Here is a 22,618-nt window from a genome sequence, read left to right on the forward strand (position 1 = left end):
TTTGGAACGGTTCTGTTGTTAACCTTCTGCTCATGACAACTATTAGCATGTTTGAATTGCGTTCCTTATATATGTGTCAAACATACTTTTGAAGAATGAATGATATGCTTTGTACCTAATACTCTAATAGTACTTTTGGATGCTTTACCGTGGTAACCCAAACATGTTATACGTCATTGGGTTCAAAGGGAACGTGTTGGGTTGAAATACAGGAATGTGTGTTGGTAGATGATTTATAATCTTTGAGTGATTCACTTCGGCTCCACCTCAGAATCAATAGAACCTTTCATAACTAAACAAGTATCAATTTCCTTTTCAAATGGATTGTTGTGCTAAAACAAGCAACAAGCAAGCAAACACTCAACAAAGAAACCGACATATGAGGAATAAACAGGAAATAAAAGGCATATATTGCCTTGACCGTGTTTGGACAGGAGATGGATTATTAGCGAGAGTAATTTACCTTGGTATCCAATTAGGTTTAAGTAGGAAGAATAAGGCATGGTATTATGTTCAATATTCTGTCCAGTTAAAGAAAAATTTATATCTGTGATATGCGGAAATGTATTAGGCACTGATTTGTCTGTAGGGAAAAAACAAGAAAGGTTGAAGTAAGTTGTGGCAGGGATTGGCAGAGCTAAATAAAAGAGCATAGTAAATGCCTAACGTTATGTTAGGTGGGCTTCCCAGTAACCTAATCCTGAATAATTGAAGTTGCTTTCTGGAAGGTTTTTGTAGGATTCACTTGCCATGGTCCCAACAACAGCTAGATCTGCATATTTTACACAGCACTTTTGAGACAATGGGAGAGCAGGACCTGTAATAAAAGCCTGATTTTCTGAGACATGGGGAATGATGCATTCATGCAAAACAGTAAAAATTAGGTTAAAACTTGACATTTATGGCGTCACGTACCAGCACTTCTGTAGTAGCAGGTCAGCACCTGCCTCTGTCCAACGTAAAATATTTGGGTTTTCCCCCTTCTACTATTCATTTTCCACGTTAATTTTCGATGTAAATTGCTCCGCGTGCTACTTGCTTCCTACTTTCTGATACATCCACTGTGCATTGTTTTTATTTTGGACAATAAATTTTAGACCGTAAAATTCTTCTTTACTTCATAATTACTTTTACAGGATAAGTTTCAGTTTTGTTATTTTTTTTTTCTACTTCCTAATACAATACTTCAATGTTTTCTGTTGCAATCATGAATTTGTCTTGATCAAACTGTATTTTCAAAAACGCTTCACTTTTTTATTGATAACATTTATTTTAATAAACTAATTTTAATTCATGAGATGCTTGTGAGTAAGAATAATTTGAACTGATATAATAGTTAAAAGACTTAACTTTGAGTAAGAATGCTTTTGAGTAACTTTTATAAGTTTTCCCCAATTATTTTTTTCTGAAGAATTTGAACTAGTATACTCATGCACATTTTTTTCAGAAAAAAGAAAGAAAGAAAGAAAGAAATACAAGTTCTCGGAGTATGGGTATATTGACTTTTGTAGCGTAGTATTGTTTATTATGAAAGATGTTCGATGATGGAGAAATTGGTTGGTTGCTGAGGACAATATGGAGGAATCAAAAGAATGAATTCGTTATATTGCAGAATGAGATCACCAATGAGAAAGCCTATGCTTTCTGGGCTTATTATGTTTGTTGTTGAGATACTACTGACTCAATGAGAATTCCCACAATCACTATCTTCTTCCTACGATGTCAATATCTAAAGATAACCGTCTTTTTTTCGATGTACCATGTTCCTAACTGTTATCATATATATATATATATATATATATATATATATATATATATATATATATATATATATATATATATATGTGTGTATGTATCTATAACTATATATAAAGGGGATTCCCTCTTTTGTGTCCACATTTCATAATTCCAACTTTACCCTTTATAATTTAATTATTTATTAAATTTTTAAAAATTAATGGTTATTTGTATAAGTTTTTATAAAATTATTTACTTATCTCCTTTTTCTTTTTTTCTCCTACTATTCATCAACAGTTATTTTTCTCTTATTTTCTCCGTACATTTTATTTTATTTTTTATAAATATACTTTTATTTTATTTATTAACTTAATAACATTACAACATCATCAATTATTAATATAATTCAAAAAAATGTGTACACACAGGCGCGATAGCGCCTGTGTTTACACTAGTATCAAATAAAGATAATTAAAATAAAAAGTGAAACAACTTCGAATCATAATTTAAAAAAAAACTTGGGATCATAGTATGAAAACAAAATTATGGTTCTATACGATATTTAATAATTTGTATGATCATTATATATACTTTTTGTCTTTATTAAATATAAATATTTATAAATATAAAAAGTTAGTACATTATTTTAAAACAATAAACAATCAATCGAATTAATTAGTATGTTTGATTACTTTAAAAGTTTCTTATATGAATGAAAAGAATACAAAGCAATAATTTTTCTAAAATTTATTTAGAATATATTAATGGTATAATTTTTCATAAGAATATCTAACAATAATAATATAGTATCATGTATACTATCTTGATTTAATTTGTTTAGATTTTATTTTACTTGCTATGTTTTTTCTATGTATATTGATTTTATTTAATTATTTTTATTTTATTTTATTTGCTTTGTTTTAGTTTGTTTTGATTTTATGTTTGGTGATATTTTTGTAAAAAAGTGACACTTGTTTATGTCGAATTGTTTGGAGTTTGACGTAAAATTCAACATTTATGTCACATTGTATGTGAGTTTAACATAAATCTCAAGTTTTACATTAGATGGTAAACGTTTGACATAACACTATTTAAATTAAGACTCGTGACTTTCTTTTTTCTTACATTTTGGTGCAATTTTTTCTTCCCTTCTTGTTTTCTTTCTATAACAACACCTCAGGAACGGTAAAGGTTTGGGAGACCTAAAACAAATTTAAAAAATAAGGTCTTTTATTTAAAATTTATTTTTTAATCTTTTTTTATGCAAAATTATTTATTAAATTGTCATAATTAATTTCATTTAACATCTTTTTCTCAATATATAATAGAACTAATTTGTTTAATCTGTCTTGAGACATTGTTGATCTTAAATAAGTTTTTATTATTTTTGCTTTGAGAAAGTCCTTTCGGTGGAAAGAAATAACATTAAAATTGTTAACATTATTCTATAAGTTATATATACATTTGAAAAATAATTTATTCTTTCTATATAATTAAGAATGTCAATTGCTTTATCATTGTCCAAACCTATAATTTCTCTTAAGATATTTAATTCAGAAATCAAATCAAATCCATCAATATCCAACGAATTATCATGTTTTAAAGATTTTTTAAGGTTTAAGCATTTTTCTTTCAAAAATGAAATATCTACAAACCGTAATACACAAGACATTTGCTCTTTTTTATAAATGAATTAAAACAATAAAACGTGGTTCTGGTTGTCAAAAAAATAAACTCGATGGTAGACTTGTAGGATTTCAATCATGACAATGCATAAATGTCTCCATTGATTGCTTGTGTTGGTGTACTTTCTTTTTTACCAATTACTCACACACTAGTAAAATCTTTTTTTTTTTTTTGTATTTTTGTGATTTTACTACTCACCTGATTTTTTACCCAATTTTTTTGTGGTAAATTTTTTCGGTATATATTTGATACTAGGGTCCTAATATTTGAGAGAATAGTCATATGTTTTTAGAAACAAAAATTTAGTAGAGAAAAACTTCAAATGGCGATCAAAAACTCCTCCATTTACTACAAGTTTTTTTTAGTATTTTTGGGACATTTTTCTTTACATACCTATATTTGTAAAAAAAAAAAATTGAAAATTTTGGTGGTGTTTCCTTACACCAATTAGAGATTTATCAACTCTATACGTCTTACATATATTCCATACTTTCATGTTAAAAATATATGATTTTGTGATCTTGTCATTTTTGCATATTGTTATCTTTTGTGCTTTATGATGAGGTCCAATTCACATATTTTACATCTTCTTTATCCTAATATTGATAGAACATTTCATAGCTTTGGCAAAAATTAAATATTAGATGGTCAACATAAATAATAAAATACTAGTCAGTGATTATGTTTCTGCTAGCGGTACTATTTTGATTCGAATTGTGATTCTCATAACACTTTGATTTCTTTTTTATTTTGGAAACATTATGTTTATTAATAATGAGACAAGTTTTGAAAAGATCGGTCCTAATGTTGGTTACTAACATTATGGATTCAAGTTTTTCAATCGAAATATGGATTAATCCACTTATATTGGTATTTAAATAAACATTGTCTTTTTATGCATTTCATGTTTTGTCTTGCAAACTAGTATTTTAAGGTTGAGTTAAACTTAAACTAAATTACTAAAATTGATTATTTTATTTGTATTTATTTTTTATTTAAATGTATTTTTTCTTTTGTTTTTTTCTATCTTATTTGTTTCATCTTTGTATTTATTTTGTTTTGTTTTTACTTTTTTTCTTATTTGTTTTTATTTTCTTTTGAATTTTTTATCTTTTTTTTAATTAATTTTACCTTTTATAGATATTTTTATCCTTTTTTTTTAAATCTATAGCTAGTTTCCTATTTAATTTATCTGTTATTATTATTTTTTATCCATTTTAGTCATTAACTTTTTAATCTAGACATCTTGCATCAATGAATCAAATTTTATACATGAAAATACTAAAAAAAAATCTTCTTAAATTTTTAAAATGTTGTGTTTAAAATTTATTTTATTTGTTTATATTGAGATTTATAGAAATTGTACAACTTATCTATGCAACTTCAAAAAATTCGTATAAGATGAATGATGAGTAGAAATTTTTTTCTCCATTGATTGCCAATTTACAAAGAGGTTCCTAAAATTGCATAAATACATTGTTTACTAAAAGATTTTATATTTATTTTTGCATTTTTAGCATATATTTCATTCAATTATTCATTTTGATAGTATAAGCATTACCATTTCTAATATTATATTTGTGCATCTATTGCATTTTACTTTTGACTTGCATTTTAATATTGTAATCATTGTTAATAATAGAAATCTTAAGAAACTTGTTGCACCTTATATGATTTTTAAACTTTGGACATTCAATATCCAAAAGTAATAGTTTCATTTGTTCTTAAAACAAGTATAACTCGTTTGTTTTCCAAATTTAACGATTTTTGAGGTGGAAACTCACATAATCATCTTAAGGTATTCAACATTATATGTTCTATCACGATACCCCATGAGGTTTATAAAAAACATGTTAAATAGAAAAATTTTATCTTTGCCCTACAAGATAGTGTTAAGCACTAGTTGTAATACCTTTCAAAACCTTGAATATTAGATTAATTGGCATTCGTGGTGTGAATTTCGCTTATACTAATTAGTGTTACGTTATGTCAATTTAATCAATGATAATTGATAGTTTAATCAAAGTAATCAATATGTTTATTTTCACTTAATCTCATTTTTATAGTTCTATTGCATTACTTTTTTGTTTATTTGTGTTCTTGATTATAATTTTTTTAACAAATGTCTCTTTTTGCATTTTAATTGTTTTTAGCATGGTATGTGTTTGATAAATTATTAAGAGTTATTTGATTCTATGAAATTGAACTTAAGATTGAATGAAACTCTAACTACATCTTGTTTTTAATGGTTAAATGAGTTTATGTATAGTATGACTTAAACATTATATTAATCTATGAAGATTTCATTAAGGTAAAAAGGAAACAATCAGAGTCTCCTTTTGAAAAGCTATAGATTCTTCAATATGAAAGAAAATGAGAACATATAAAGTATGTTTAGTAGATTTCAAATCATATTAAATGTGTTAAGATCTTTGTAAGTGTTTACAATCATACTAACAAAATTTTAAAAAGTTCTCCTAAAGAGTAGAGATCACATGTAACAACTCTTCATACATAGAACAACTTGAAAAGTTCTTCTCTTAAAGAAGTTATTCCCTTAAAGGGCTTCTTCTTTTAAAGAGCTTGTAGCAAAGTCCACCATAAATCTTTTGCACTAAACATAAAAACAAAAAACTAAAAGACATACGAAAATCTTTAAGGCAAAAGATCTTTCTAGTAATCTAACATAGGATAAGAGTTAGATGATGAGGAGGATAACTTGTTCTTCATATTAATAAAAACCTAAAATATGTGTAAAAAAAAAAGCATATTCATATTAAAGAAATTACATCATCTCCAACACAAAAACAATAAAGAAACATAACACAAAAAACAACTACTTTATTATAATCTAAGAAACTTAGTATATGAGAGTTCATAAAGATAGACAAGAATCATGATACAAAAAAGATTCTTTAAGAAATCAAAGAAGAATTTCATGTCCACAAGAGAAGATTTTAACTCACCGGAATGAAAGAAAGAGAAAATGAAGAAGCAATTCAATTGTGTCTCATGAAAAATAGAACAATTGAACCACATTTTGACAATATAAATGATGAGGTATACTTTAATTAATTAAATTCCTTTGTTGAAGCATATAATAAACTTCTCTCTAATTCTTCTTTCTTTCAAAAGCATAAAAAATCTTGTAAAGGAATCTTGAAACCATTACAAAAGAACATAACATTATAAAATTTAAGGCTATTTTGGCATATGAATCATTCAAAACTAATGAAATTGTCAAAGATAACAATTAAGGCTCGAAAATTAATGACAAAAAGTTGTATAAAAATTGGAAAATGTTGAAACAAATATTTGACATTCTAAATAAAACATTTGAAAATATAAAGAAAAAATACAACATTTTCTTACAAAAATTCAATGTCTAAAGAAAAGTTTATCATTTGAAGTATATTCATATAGTAAATGATCTACTATCAAGGTATTCCAAATTAAGAAAAGTCATATATTTAACAAGAGTAGGAGACAAAATCAAATTCATATCAAAACGTAAAAGAAAAAAAAAACTCTATGATAAGTCAAGAATATAATATAATAGAGAGGATGTCCAAAAAAAATCATAAGCATTTATGTCATGTATCATCTTGAGCATACCTCAACAGGTTACATGTGTAGACCTCTTAGAATTAACTCGAAAGGATCCAATGTCACATGGGTACTTGAGAAAAATATAACACATATTACTTATGTGATTAACATAAAAAAGGGGACATATTTCACGATACTTGAAAAATGGATGTTTGTGACACATGATAAAAGAAAAGTTTATACTCCAAAATCTTAAGAAGCTGATATTAGAAATGTTAGAATAATTAAAAAGAAAGTTAAAATAAAATAGTATTGTTTCCAATGTTTTAATCCTAGAGTTAAATACTATTTATGTATAAACCATTTTTTTCATTCATTAGAAATTATTCTTGTTTAAATCAGATTGATGGCAATTGACACTCTTGTGTCTCCCTTTTCTACTTATAAATACCACCTAAGTGCATGGGGTATCTTGGGGAGGAGTGCATAATATTGTGTATTGCCCTATGCAGTGGGAGCGTTTTCTCTCTAAGGATAGTGCTCTGTGTGCCTCAACCCAGGAATTTTCTATCCTTTCCTCATTTATATTATCAATTATTATTATTATTGTTCGTTATAAGAACTGTTTGACTGAATTATCTCTTTTTATCCATATCTCTATCTTGTTTTATTTTAATTATTATTTTATAACAGCACAAAAGAGGTATAATAATGTTTTGAAAAAAATCACACAAAGAACATCTTATGTATTGGAAAAATATGTAAGCATCTTCTATCATTCATTGATAATGTTCTTTCAGTAGATAGTCTTAAACATAAATCCGCTTAGATAAGTCCATCATGTGAAAATAGATACAATATTATCTTTAACAAAGGCTAATCTGTAGTCAAAATTTGCAGTGACAATTTAATCGTTTATGTAATGAGACAAAATAATCTTATGTAAATGAATATATGAAATTAAGTTTAAGAGATCTCTTGCCTAATGATAATCAAAGAAGATAATTGGATTTGACACAAAACATAGGCGCAAGCTTGAGGTTAATCTCAAAATTGTAGCACAACCTCGTAAAATGATTGTAAATTATATCATTCTTCTTTGAGAAGTATGTTTAAAGGGTAAGCATGCTAAATCATTTTTCGAAATTAAAAATGAAGTTTTACAAAACAAAGAAAAAGATCTTGAGTTGCAACACTTATATTTATTCGATCCTACAATAATTATGTTTGTTGGGGGTTAAATAAATCTAGTCATAATAAATCACTATACTTGATGGACATTGGTTCAATTCCAGATCATAATGGTTAGTCTTTTACTATCTTCTATAAATTTTAAAAAATAGCTCAAAACTAAAAAGGCATATTTATTGCCTCGACCAATAGTTATCATAGTGATGAATTTGAAAAACAAACTTACAATTATTTTATGAAAACAATGGTATTCTTCATAAGTTTTACAAAAACACTTTAAAAGGGTGATGTTGTGAAGAGGAAAAATATATTTTTTCAGAAAAAAAATGGCAAGAAAAAGGTTGGATGTTAACGCCACAACCAAAGACTTGTAAGCTAAAACCGTAAATACAACTTGTTATTTACAAAACATGATTTATATAAGACCTGCAAGGCATGTTCTCATATGGAAAGACAAAAAAACTTGCCTTATTTTCATCTTTTGATTACCAATGATTTATTCTTAACATCAAGGAAAAACTTGGGAGATTCAACTTCAAGAGTGGTAAGGAAAACCTATTTAAATACTTTGAAACATCTTTATAGAGCTTACAATTGTAAGCCATCAATTATTGAAGATATGATTTGTAGGATTTAATTTTTAAAAAACCTATTAAGGAATTAACATAGCTAAATAATTATTTCATAGATTTAAGAATTGAACAAGAGACAGGTGATATGAAAGAAACAGTCTCAAACAATCAAGTGAAAATGTCTACAAAACCAACATATGATCTAATTGTTAGGAACAATGCAATAAAGTAAAGAATAAAGGAGAGAAAAATAGACACAAATAATTTAACGTGGTTCGACGTACAATGTGTATGCCTACATCCACAACTACACTAGGAAGTATTTTTATTTCTGGTGTATCTCAAGCTTTACATAGGGGCTCTTATATAGTAAAATAGAGAACCACATCTCATAATTCTAAGCGATGTGGGACTAAATCAAGCATCATAATACTAACAATTCTCTTGGAGTTTGATTTACATTACCACCCAGTGTAGTGCCTTCATCATCAATTTTCTCGAAGGCCACTTGACGCATTGCAAAGCCTCAACTTAGTCATTGTGACAGTCTTGGTCAAAATATTAGCTGGATTCTCTGCACCTGGAATCTTCAACAAAAACAAGTCTCCATAATTTATCAAGTTTCTCATAAAATGATACTTCAATTCAATGTGTTTTCATCTGGAGTGAAGAATTGGATTTTTAGCAAGACAAATGACACTTTGACTGTCACTAAATAACGGAGAGTCATCTTGTTGTTTTCCTAATTCTTTTAGAAGATTCTTCAACCATATCATCTTCTTCGCTACTTCTGAGATAGTTACATACTCAACTTCAGTAGTTGAGAGGGAGACTCTTCCTTGAAGTTTGGACTTCCAACTGATAGTTGTACCACCCAACATAAAAATGTAACATGTTGTGCTCTTTTTACTATCCAAATCACCTCCTAAATCTACATCAGAAAACTCCTGTAAAGTGAGATTACTTCTTCTAAAAGACAAATGCATCTTTGAAGTGCCCTTCAAATATCTCAATATCCACTTCACGCCTTCCCAATGCTCTTTTCTGGGATTTGATAGAAACCTGCTCACAACTCTCACTACATGTGCTATATCAAGTCTAGTGCAAACCATAGCATACATCAAGCTCCCTACTAGAGATGCATATGACACTTTAGACATGTGACTTTCTTCTTCCTCTGTCTGAGAAGATTTCCTTTTTTAGAACTTTAAGTGAGTTCCCAAAGGTGTATTCTTGGTTTTAGCATTTCTAACATTAAACTTGCTAAGCAATTTTTCTATATATTTTTCCTGAGATAAGTTCAGAATACCTTCGGATCTATCCCTGAAGATTCTCATACCAAGAATTTGCTTGGTTAGACCAAGATCCTTCATTTCAAAATTTTCTGACAATTGTTTCTTCAACCTGTCAATTTTTGTCATATTAGCACCAATAATCAACATGTCGTCAACATACAAGGCAAGAATGATATAACTGTCAACATATTTCTTCACGTAACAACAATGATCTTCACATCTGTGAACTCCTGAGTTTCTCATAAACTCATTAAACTTCTTGTAGCATTGTCTCGGTGCTTGTTTCATTCCATACAAACTTTTATGAAGCTTGCATACAAGATTCTCTTTGCCTTATACTTCAAAACCTTTTGGTTATGCCATAAAGATTTCTTCCTCAAGATCTCCATGTAGGAATGTAGTTTTCACATCTAACTGCTCTAGATGAAGATTTTCTGCAGCTACTATACTCAAGATAACTCTTATGGTAGTCACCTTGACAACAGGAGAGAAAATTTATGTGAAGTCAATTCCCTGTCTCTGTTGGAACCCTTTCACTACGAGTCTAGCCTTATATTGTTTGCTGCCATCTAGTTCTTCTTTTAACCAATAGACCCACCTATTTTGCAAAACCTTTTTTCCTTCTGGAAGCTTGGTTAAAGACCATGTCTTATTCTTCTGAAGAGACTTTATCTCATCTTCCATTACTAGCTCCCACTTAATAGATTCATCTCCCTGCATAGTTTCAGCAAAATGCTCTGGCTCACCAGCATCAGTCAATAATAAGTAATGCAATGAAGGAGAATACCTTTGTGGTGCTACAACTGTTCTGTTAGACCTTCTAGTCGGTAATTCAGGAGTTACTAACCCTACTATTTGTTCAGGTTCTAACACAGACTCTGACTCAAGCTCTGACTCAGGCTCTACTTCTGTATTCTGCCTTCTGTTGACTACATCACTTTCTGAAATTTCTTCTAATGATACCTGCTTTGGCTATTTATTTGCATTTGCGAATTCTGTAGTCATGTCTTTATAGAACATGTTTTCATTAAAAGTAACATTTCTACTTCTTATAATTTTCCTGTTTTGGTCATCCCAACATCTGTAGCCATACATGTCAGATCCATAACCAATGAAATAGCATCGCTTTGCCTTAGGGTCTAGTTTATCTCTACTATTAGAGTTCAACAAAATATATGAAGCACAACCAAAAACTTTCAGATGTGAAAGGTTTACCTCATTTCCAGACCATACTTCTTCAGGTAACTGATAGTCTAAAGGAACTGATGGTCCTCTATTTATGAGATAAGTTGTTGTGCTTATTGCATTTGCCCAAAATACCTTGGGGAATCCTGACTGGATTCTCATACATCTTGCTCTCTCATTCAAGGTTTTGTTCATTCTTTCTGCCACACCGTTTTGTTCTGGTGTTCCTGGAACGTCTTGATCATTCTGATTTCGTTCTCTGAACAAAACTCCTTGAATTGACTATTGTTATATTCTTCACCATTATCAGACTTCAAACATTTAATCTTTAAACTTGTTTGAGTCTCAACCTCCTTTTTCCACCTTTTAAACACAGAAAACATATCAGATTTATTTTTAAGAAAATAAACTCATACCTTTCTCGTAGAGACATCAATGAAGGTTACGTAATATTGTGAACCTCCAAGGGATTTCATTGGAGCTAGCCCCCAAACATCTGTATGCATTAGTTCTAGTCTTTCAACTTTAGACGATTTACTTGTTTTGGAGAAGCTAACCTTTTTCTGCTTTCCAAAGATACAATGTTCACAAGGTCCAACGTCAACATGCTTCAAGTTAGGTATATTACCTTTTGAGACCATGAGCTTCATTCCTTTCTCACTCATATGCCCAAGCCTCTAATGCCACAAAGAGGAACTATTGCCAACTTCTACAACTGATATCATATCCTCATCTGCAATCATGTAAAGAGATCATTGCTTCTTTCCACGAGCAACAACAAGATTACCTTTCATTACCTTCTAGTGTCTATCTCCAAAGGTGGTGTAATCCCCTTCATCATCCAACTGCCCTATAAATATTAAGTTTCTCTTTAAGGCAGGAATATGTCTGACATTATTCAAAGTCCATACACTTCCATTAGAAGTCCTAATATTAATATCACATCTTCCTATAATATTAAGAGATTTCTCATCTGCAAGGTAGACTTTCCCAAACTTTCCTGGAACATAGTTAGATAATAGTTCTAAGGAAGGTGTAGTATGGAATAACACACCTGAGTCCATAATCCATGAGTCAATAGAACTATCTAGACTACAGAGTAGTGCATCTTCAATTTCATCAGTTGCTGCATTTGCTGATTGATCATCATCTTGCTTCTTGTTGTTGTACTTCCTTGGAGCTCTACATTGATTTGTAAAGTGACCCCATTTCTTCCTCTAGTTTAAGTACTCAATGTTGAACCAGAACTAGAAATGGAAGATTCCTCTGAGCTTTTCCTGCGAACATCTTCGCTTAAGATCAAGTCACGGATGTTATCAAGCTTCAACTTGCTATTACTTGCAGAATTACTAACTGTAGTAACAGTTGCACTCCAACTTTCTGGAAGAGATGATAATAAATTCAATGTTTTCACCTCATCATCAAATGTTATCTGCATTGATGTCAACTGCGCAATAATTGTATTAAATTAACTAATATGATTAGTAATCGTGTTACCTTCACCCATTTTTAGGTTGACTAGCCTGTGAATCAAATACACTTTATTGGCTGTAGATGGCTTCTCATACATATTTGACAAAGCCTTCATCAAATCTATAATTGTGTTCTCGTTCATGATGTTGAACGCAACATTCTTGGCTAATGTCAACCAGATCACACTAAGTGTTTGCCAATCTAACAAATCCCATTTTGGATGCTCCATGTCGGTTGGCTTCTGCCCTGTTAAGGGTAGATACAACTTCTTCTGATACAGGTAGTTCTATGTTTGCATCTTCCAGAACCCGAAGTCACTGCTATCAAACTTCTCAATCCTCACCTTCCCTTTTTCCAATGCCATTGCTCTTGCTGCTTTTGACGAAAGTTCCTACTACTTTTGACGAAAGCTCTTGCTGCCTTTGATCAAATCAAAGCTCCTGATGATTTTGACCAAAGCTCTCACTACTTCTCTAAACTGAGATTCCCAAGAAGAAAAAGAAATCAAATCTTTTCTGATGTGGAAGATCAGACAATGCTGCAACCACAGAGCATACTAAGAAAAAGGGCTCTTGATACCAATTGTTAGGAACAAGGCAATAAAGGAAAGAATAAATGAGAGAAAAATAGACACAGAGAGTTTAACGTGGTTCAGCATACAATGTGTATGCCTACGTCCACGACTACACTAGGAAGTATTTTTATTTCTGGTGTATCTCTAACTTTACATAGGGTCTCTTATATAGTAAAATAGAGAACCACATCTCACAATTTTAAGCGATATGGGACTAAATTAAGCACCATAATACTAACACTAACAAAAGTAAGAGAGATTACTAGATGTCATGTTCATTTGATGAGAAAAGATACCTAATAGAAGCAAGCTAAGGGAAGTAAGTAAATATCATGCAATTTGAATAAGTTTATTAAATTATCTTTACTTGAACCATTAAGACAATTGAAAGACTTAAATATTTAACCTTTTGTAAGGAAAAAATAGCAATCTGCCTAAAGTATATTAATGTTTTTAATCTTAATAAAAAATAACATTCAACACATTATTAATTAAAAAGGATTAGTTTTATATTTAAAGAATTATACTAAAGTAAGACAAATATATTTACTTGAGAATCATACAACAATAGGTATGTCAATATAATATTTCTTGTATAAAGGAAAACATTATGTTTCCTGACATTTCTTGAGGTGTATAATTGATATGAACAAATCAAATGCACGCACAATATAATTGAAGTAATCATAAGAATATACAATAATGAAATAATCAAAGCTAATTGAAGTAAATCTATAACTATATATAAAGAGGATTTCCTCTTTTGTGTCCACATTTCATAATACCGATTCTACCCTTTACAATATAATTATTTATTAAATTTTTTTAATTAATGGTTGTTTTTACCTATTTTCTATAAAATTATAAAATTGTTTATATTTTTTTATTCATCAACAATTAACTTTTCTATTCATTTCACTTTATTTTTAACATTTCTCTTCATTTTTAATAAATATAAATTTATTTTATATATTAACTTAATAACATTATACTATTATCACCTACTAAGATACTATCATTCATATTTAAAAAATGCGTATATACAGGCGCTATCGCGCCTATGTGTACACTAGTATACATAAAGAATATAAACATCATAAGAAAAAAAAATTAAAGGAGTCTAACAACCAAATATTCACTTTAAGATTCCAAATCAAATATTTTATTGATATAATTTTGAAGCCTATATAAGATGAAGAACTTGAACGCAAGGAAAAAAAAAACTTAGAAGTATAGCAAAAGAACATTCAAGCAATAGTGTGACCATCATCTAGATTGTGAAAGTCTTTGAGAGATATATCTTTTAATACCATATGTCCAAGTTGGACAAAAGAGATCCCTTATATATCTAAATTATCTTTATTTTCAATCAAACCACCTTTTGTTTGTAGTTAGGAGTGATAACTCAACAATACTTGTGAAAGTAGAAAATGATTTATTATTACATTGGTAGTTCTAAATCTGGTGGAGGATTATAAGAGTTTTATCTTAACATTGTGTATTCATGTAAACTAACACCAAAAGAAAATCTTTAAATAACAATTAATTTTAGAGACAAAAAGTAATTAATCATTACAGTGACCAATTTATATATCAATTTATAAACTAAAGATTATTGGTATCTAAACTACTTTTTATTATGAATAAAAAATTATAATTAATTTGTGAATTGGTCACTAAATTGGTCTATAACATTAAAGACAAATTTAGCCACTAATTCATTTGGTAGCCAAAATTTTGGTAACTAATGTTAAAAACCAATTTTGTGACCAATTTACAAACCAATTATGTTATTTTATTCAAAACAGAAACTATTTTAGATACCAATAATTTTTAGTTTATAAATTGGTATATAAATTTGTCACATAGTGAATAATTATTTTTTATTTTTAAAATTGGTTATTATTTAGGCATTTCCTTGTAGTGTAAGAGTGAATGTGGAAAAAACTTGTTTCTCAATAGTTGAATGGTAAAGTTCGTTCAATAAATAAATAAATGAGACTTCATACAGCACCATAACATTAAAAGACAAATCAAAGATAAACATTGAAATTACTAAATTTAATGTTAAAATTTATTATTGAAACGTTGTATAGAAATATCATCTTTTGACTTTCTTTCATTCATTATTATTTAAAAATTAAAGGACAATTTAATAATTAGTAATTAATTAAATTTCAATTCATATGTATATATGGTTAATATAAAAAAAAAATTACACTATTAATTGAAAAATAACAACTTTATGCATAAATTTTAAATTTATTATATTTTTTTAAAGTTATAATGCACCGATACTTAAATTTGAGTTATTTTCCGTGTTTAGCATGTATCTATGTCTAATGTTTTATGATATTGTATCGATACTTATTAATCAAGCATCGGCGGACCATTATGTGAATAGAATATTCATATAATTTTGTATAATCTTTTAAAAACTTAATATTTTAATATATATTATATATTTAATATTCTAAATTTTTTATATATTTATATTTATAGATGAAGAAAAGTCTTTTTTTCACATTTATTTTTCAATTTTATATTTTAAATATTTTTAAATAAAAATAATTATTTTATTAATATTATTTTTTAAGTGATTATTTATTTAATTTAATCATTTTTATTTGATTATTTTCAAATTTCATTATTATTAATAAAAATTAATTATAATAAAATAAAATAATTTCATATTTAATTTTATAATTATAATAATAACAATAATTATAATTTTATTATTTTTATTATAATAAAAAAATTAAATACAATGTTTTTACTAGTTTATATAAAAATTTTGGAATTACTTTTTTGGTTCCTATGTTCGTTCCAAAATAATAAGTTGGTTCTCAATTTTTTTAGTCTCATTTTGGTCTCAATTTTTTTAAAAATAATGCAATTTTGTCATTTGTTCATTAAATTTATTGAATCGGACCAAAAAAAATTTATCAAAATTGAAATTGTGAATAAAAAATGGTTTATTTTGTTGGTGTAATTGACATAATCCTTGTGTAAATTTTGGTGAAAAATTCTTGCTCCGCTTTAAGAAATTATACGAAAAAGATAAAATTGCATCAATTTTTAAAAAATTAGAACCAAATTGAGACTAAAAAACATTAGACGACCAACTTGATATTTTTAGACGAAAAATAGACCAAAAGAGTAATTCAACCAAAATTTGGACACCCCCAACATATTGGCTGAAGATCCACCACTCTAATCAAGTATGTGTTAGAAATATTAATATAATTTAAAAAAAATTAAAATAAAATATTGTTGTTACTAGGGTTTTAATACAATGTTAATTCCAGAGTTAAATTCTATTTATGTATAAATAGTTTTTATTCTTTTCATTGATTTGAAATTAATTTTGGTTTAAATCAGTTTGATGGTCATTTACTCTTGTGTCGCCTTTTCTCTCCTATAAATACCACCTAGTTTCATAAGGAATAGACACACAAGTTCTTCCTCTCAAAAGTGTTCTTCTTTTCCTTCTCTATATTATCTCTTAAAACAGTGGTGTTCATAAGGTTCAGATATCCTTCGCTGCAGTCGATCGATCTGACGGGTTGTTGTATCTTGGGGGAGGAGCGCATAATATTGAGTATTGACCTGTGCAGTGGAGGCGTTTTCTCTCTAAGGATAGCGCTCAACGTGCCTCAACCCAGGCTTACTCTATCCTTATCTCATTTACATATTTATATTATCTTTATATTGTTATTGTTTGTTATAAGAACAATTTGACTTGATCATCTCTTTTATCCATATTTCTATATTGTTTCTGGTTTATTATTATTTCTAACATTCTTAGAGAGAGAAACTTAATTATAATATATAAATATATATATATATATATATATATCTTTTTTTTTCTTATTATGTTTGTCATGGATATGATTAAGTCACTCTCAAGTAAGCCTGAAAAGTTTACGGGTGAAAATTTTTTCTGTTGGCAACAACAGAAGAGGTTTTGGCTCACTGAAATAGGATTATTTTCTGTGATTTCTAAAACTACTGATTCTTCTATCATATTAAGTGATTCTTCTTCTTCTTCTTCTTCTGATACTTCTGATAAAGATATTTTATGTCATGAACATATTTTAAGTGCTTTGTCTGATAATATTTATAAAATATTTTGCCACACCAAAACTGCTATTGAGTTATGGGAAGCACTTGAACTTAAATATGGATCTGCAGAAAAAGGTTTATCTAGATATTCTTGTGAAAAAGTTATTGAATTTCAAATGGTTGATAATAAACTCATTTCTGATCAAATTCACGAGTTTGAAAATATTGTCTATGACATGAAATTAAAAAATATTATTTTACCAGACATTATGCTTGTGGCTCTTTTGATCTCTAAGTTGCCTCCTTCTTGGTCTGATTGTGCTCAAAGTTTAAAACATAAGCCCAAAAATTTCTCTTTTGATGATTTGCTTGTGTGTCTTCATATTGAGGAAAAACATCGTTTTTCTCAAAATTCTGTTCAAAATTCTCAGTCTAAAGCCTTTTTTGTTGAGAACTCTAATAAATCTGAGAACTCTTACAAGCCTAATCCTAAACAATTCAAAAGACATGGTTTTAATAAAAATAAGTTTACGAAAAAACCTTCTTTCTCTAAACCAAAGAACAACTTTTCTTATAACAACAATAAAAATAAAGATAAAAATATAGGGAATGAGATGTTTTGTTTTGTTTGTGGGTGAACTAATCATCTAGCCAAAAATTGCTTTCAGCGTCGTCGACAACCTGTGTCTAATTCCAAACCTGAAGCTAATACTATTACTATGGGTGTTGCCTTTGATTTCCCATCTGAAAGGTACCATGTCACTAGCCCTGAGTTAAATTATGTTTTTAACTCAAACGATTGGTTTATAGACTCTGGGGCTAATGTTCATGTGTGTGCTGATAAAATTTTTTTTCTCTATATCAGGAAACAAGCACACGTACCGTGAGTATGGGAAATGGGAGCATCGCACATGTTCTAGGAGAGGGTCAAGTGAAATTAGAGTTATCTTCTAGAAATTATCTTATTTTAAATGGAGTCTTTCATGTTTCTGAAATTAGAAAAAATCTCATAAGTACTTCTTTGTTAGTACAACAAGGTTACAAAGTTGCTTTTGAGTCCAATAGAGTTGTTATTACTAAACATGGTGTTTTTATTGGTAAAGGATATATTTGTGATGGTTTGTTTAAATTAAGTCTTATGCCTTTTTCTTCTAATAAAATATATGATAGTTCTTCATTGACTATTACCAATGTTGAAAGTTGTGATATGTGGCATGCTAGACTAGGCCATATAAATTTAAATTCTATTAGAAGAATGATGTCTCTTAATCTTATTCCTAAATATTCTATTGATTTGAAGAAAAAATGTGAAATATGTGTTCAATCAAAGCAACCAAGAAAAGGTTTCCATACATGCATGAAAAAGAAAACTAATCTACTTGAATTGATACATAGTGATGTATGTGATAGTAATGATGTTTTAACATGTGGTGGTAAAAGATATTTTATTACTTTTATTGATGATTTCTCCAAATATTGTTATGTGTATTTAATAAACCACAAACATGAATTTTTTGAAAAATTCAAAATATATAAATCTGAGGTAGAAAATCAATTAGAAAGAACAATTAAAATCCTCCGTTCTGATAGAGGGGGTGAATATACATATTTAGAAATGAATGCTTTTTGTGAAACTCATGGTATTATTCATGAAACAACACCTCCCTATAGTCCTCAATCTAATGGTATAGCTGAAAGAAAAAATAGAACTTTGCTTGATATGATGAATGTTATGCTTACAAGTTCTGGTTTGCCAAGAAATATGTGGGGTGAAGCTTTATATTCAGCTTGTTATATTCTCAATAGAATTCCTTATAAAGATTGTGATAAAACTCCTTATGAGTTATGGAAGCAAAGAGAACCTTTATTAAAATATTTTAAAGTGTGGGGGTGTCTTGCAAAGGTTAATATACCACCTAATAAGAAAAGAAAATTAGGAATTAAAACAATTGATTGTGTTTTTATTTGTATTTTTATTGGTTACTCTCTGCATAGCACCACTTATAGATTTTTGGTTATTAATTATGAAGTGAATGAAATCTCTAATAATACTATTATGGAATCTAGAGATGCAGTTTTCTTTGAAAATGTTTTTCCTTTAAAAAATAAAATGACTAAAACTATTTATGATACTTCTACTTTTGGTTTGCCTTCTGGTGATAATGTAATTTGTGATGGTTCTAGTTCTGTTTTTCCTTCAAGTGAAAATGCTAATAAAAGTATTCAAAATGAGCCAAGAAAGAGTAAAAGAAAAAGAAAAACTAAAGATTTTGGACCTACCTTTTATTCTTTTATGCTTGAAGATGGTCCTAAAACTTTTGGTGAAGCAATGAGATCTATTGATGCTCCTTTTTGGAAAGAAGATATTAATAATGAAATGAATTCACTTAAAGAAAATAAAACTTGGTTTTTAACTGATCTTCCTCCTGGTTGTAGAAGTATTGGATGTAAATGGATTTTTAGGAAAAAATTAAGGACTGATGGGTCTGTAGATAAATTTAAGGCAAGACTTGTTGTTATTGGTTGCCAACAAGTAGAAGGTATAGATTTCTTTGATACATATTCACATGTTTCAAAAATCACTACCATTAGAGTTTTGATTGCTCTTGCTTGCATTTTTAATTTACAAATTCATCAAATGGATGTTAAAACTGCATTTTTAAATGGTGATTTGGAAGAGGAAATATATATATGAAACAACCTGAGGGATTTATTGAGTCAGGGAAAGAAAATAAAGTGTGTAAACTTGTTAAGTCTTTATATGGTTTAAAACAAGCACCAAAGCAATGGCATGAAAAATTTGATAAAGTTATTATTTCATATGGTTTTCATATTAATAATAGTGATAAATGTGTGTATGTAAAACAATATGATTATGGTGTTTATGCTATTTTATGCTTGTATGTAGATGACATATTAATATTTGGTAGCAACATAGATGTTATAAATGATGTGAAACATATGTTGTCCAGTAATTTTGATATGAAAGACCTTGGTCCTGTAGATGTTATTTTGGGTATTAAGATTTTACAAAAAGATGGTGATATTATGTTAACGCAGTCTCATTATGTTGAGAAATTATTGAAGAAATTTAATTATTCTGATGTGAAACATGTTTTAACGCCTTTTAACCCATCTATTAAACTAAAGAAAAATTTAGGTGAAGGCATTTCTTTTCATAAATATTCTCAAATTATTGGTTCCTTATTACATTTGACAAATTTCTCTAGACCTGATATTACATATGCAGCTGGTAGATTAGGGAAATATACACATAATCTTGATCATTCTCATTGGACTGCATTAGAACGGGTGTTTAAATATTTGAAGGGAACCACTAATTGTGGAATTCATTATACAAAATTTCCTGCTATTATTGAAGGATATAGTGATGCAAATTGGATTTCTGATTCTGATGAAACAAAGTCAACCACTGGTTATGTTTTTACTTTGGATGGAGGTGCAATATCATGGAAATCTGCTAAACAATCTATTATTTCACGATCTACCATGGAAGCAGAGATTATTGCTTTAGATACTGCTACTGCTGAGGCAAAGTTTATTAAAAATTTTCCATATGATTTACCATTGTTAAATAAACACATACCTCCTATTTCAGTGCATTGTGATAGTCAAACTGTCATATCTAAAGTTTTTAGCAAAAACTTTAATGAAAAAAGAAGGCATCTCAGAGTGAGACATAAATCTATTAGAAACTTAATTACTAATGGTATTATTTCTCTTGACTTTGTCAGGTCAGAAAGAAATATTACGGATCCGCTTACCAAAGGGTTGACGCGTCAACAAGTACTTGAGTCGTCGAGGGGAATGGGACTAAAGCCCATAAATTAGTTGCAACAATGGACACCCATCTCCACATGAATGGCGATCCCATGGAATAGAGTTCAATGGGTAACAACGAAGTTTTTGTTGACTAAAGTACACCAATTGATTTGATTAAATGTTATGTCTCATTCCTATGGCGAGGTGTACTATAAATTGTGACAATAATAAGGTTGAGGTATATGTATTATTATGTTTTTTTTTGTAAAATGCCTCTTAATAAACGCAATGACAATTTTGTAGGGGTGTGAGTCACAAACCACCCTTTGAGGGTTTACCTAGTGAGTGTGATGGTGGGACCGCCATTGTGAGACATGGACAAAGTCTCTAAATGACACTCATGACATAAGATACATGTACAAGGCGTAACGTGCAACTACTGATTAGAACCTATAATGAACACCAATATTGTATGTGTTATTTACTAAAACCCGGTTACAGGGGATGTAGTTCAAGACAATCAAGTCTCTGCATTTTCTCGGTGGAAGTTTAAGTTTATAAGCACTAGGTGTAAGGCTCAAACCCGGAAGGTTCCTTATATTGAAATACAATATTTTGTTTTAAAAGATAATATATATATATATATATATATATATATATATATATATATTTAAATTATGTGGGAGATTGTTAGAAATATTAATATAATTTAAAAAAATTAAAATAAAATATTGTTGTTACTAGGGTTTTAATACAATGTTAATTCCAGAATTAAATTCTATTTATGTATAACCAGTTTTTATTATTTTCATTGATTTGAAATTAATTTTGGTTTAAATCAGTTTGATGGTCATTTACTCTTGTGTCTCCTTTTCTCTCCTATAAATACCACCTAGTTTCATAAGGAATAGACACACAACAAACACTAGAGTTCTTCCTCTCAAAAGTGTTCTTCTTCTCATTCTCTATATTATCTCTTAAAACAGTGGTGTTCATAAGGTTCAGAGATCCTTTGTTGCACTCGATCGATCTGACGGGTTGTTGTATCTTGGGGGAGGAGCGCATAATATTGAATATTGAGTATTGACCTGTGCAGTGGGGGCGTTTTCTCTCTAAGGATAGCGCTCAGCGTACCTCAACCCAAACTTACTCTATCCTTATCTCATTTACATATTTACATTATCTTTATATTGTTATTGTTTGTTATAAGAACAATTTAACTTGATCATCTCTTTTATCCATATTTCTATATTGTTTTTGGTTTATTATTATTTCTAACAGTATCTCATCTATAAAGCAACAATAATCTTATGATAATAATAAATTATAATTTTTTATATTCACAACTTTAATACATATAATACATATGATTTTAATTTAAATTCAAATAATAATAATCTTATATTTATCATATTTTTAATAATTATTATACTTTTTGATATATATATATATATATATATATATATATTATATATATATATGTATATATATATATATTTTATGTATCC

General features: G+C 28.6%; 1 pseudogene; it reads left to right on the forward strand.

The window, feature by feature from the left end:
* The first annotated feature begins 17,137 nt into the window (after window positions 1-17,137).
* LOC146883894 (uncharacterized) lies at window positions 17,138-21,179 on the forward strand (annotated as a pseudogene).
* Window positions 21,180-22,618: the final 1,439 nt, after the last annotated feature.

The sequence above is a fragment of the Vigna unguiculata genome, chromosome 9 (assembly GCF_037176805.1).
Source record: "Vigna unguiculata cultivar grain cowpea cultivar isolate G323 ecotype 2 chromosome 9, ASM3717680v1, whole genome shotgun sequence".
Lineage (NCBI taxonomy): Eukaryota > Viridiplantae > Streptophyta > Magnoliopsida > Fabales > Fabaceae > Vigna > Vigna unguiculata.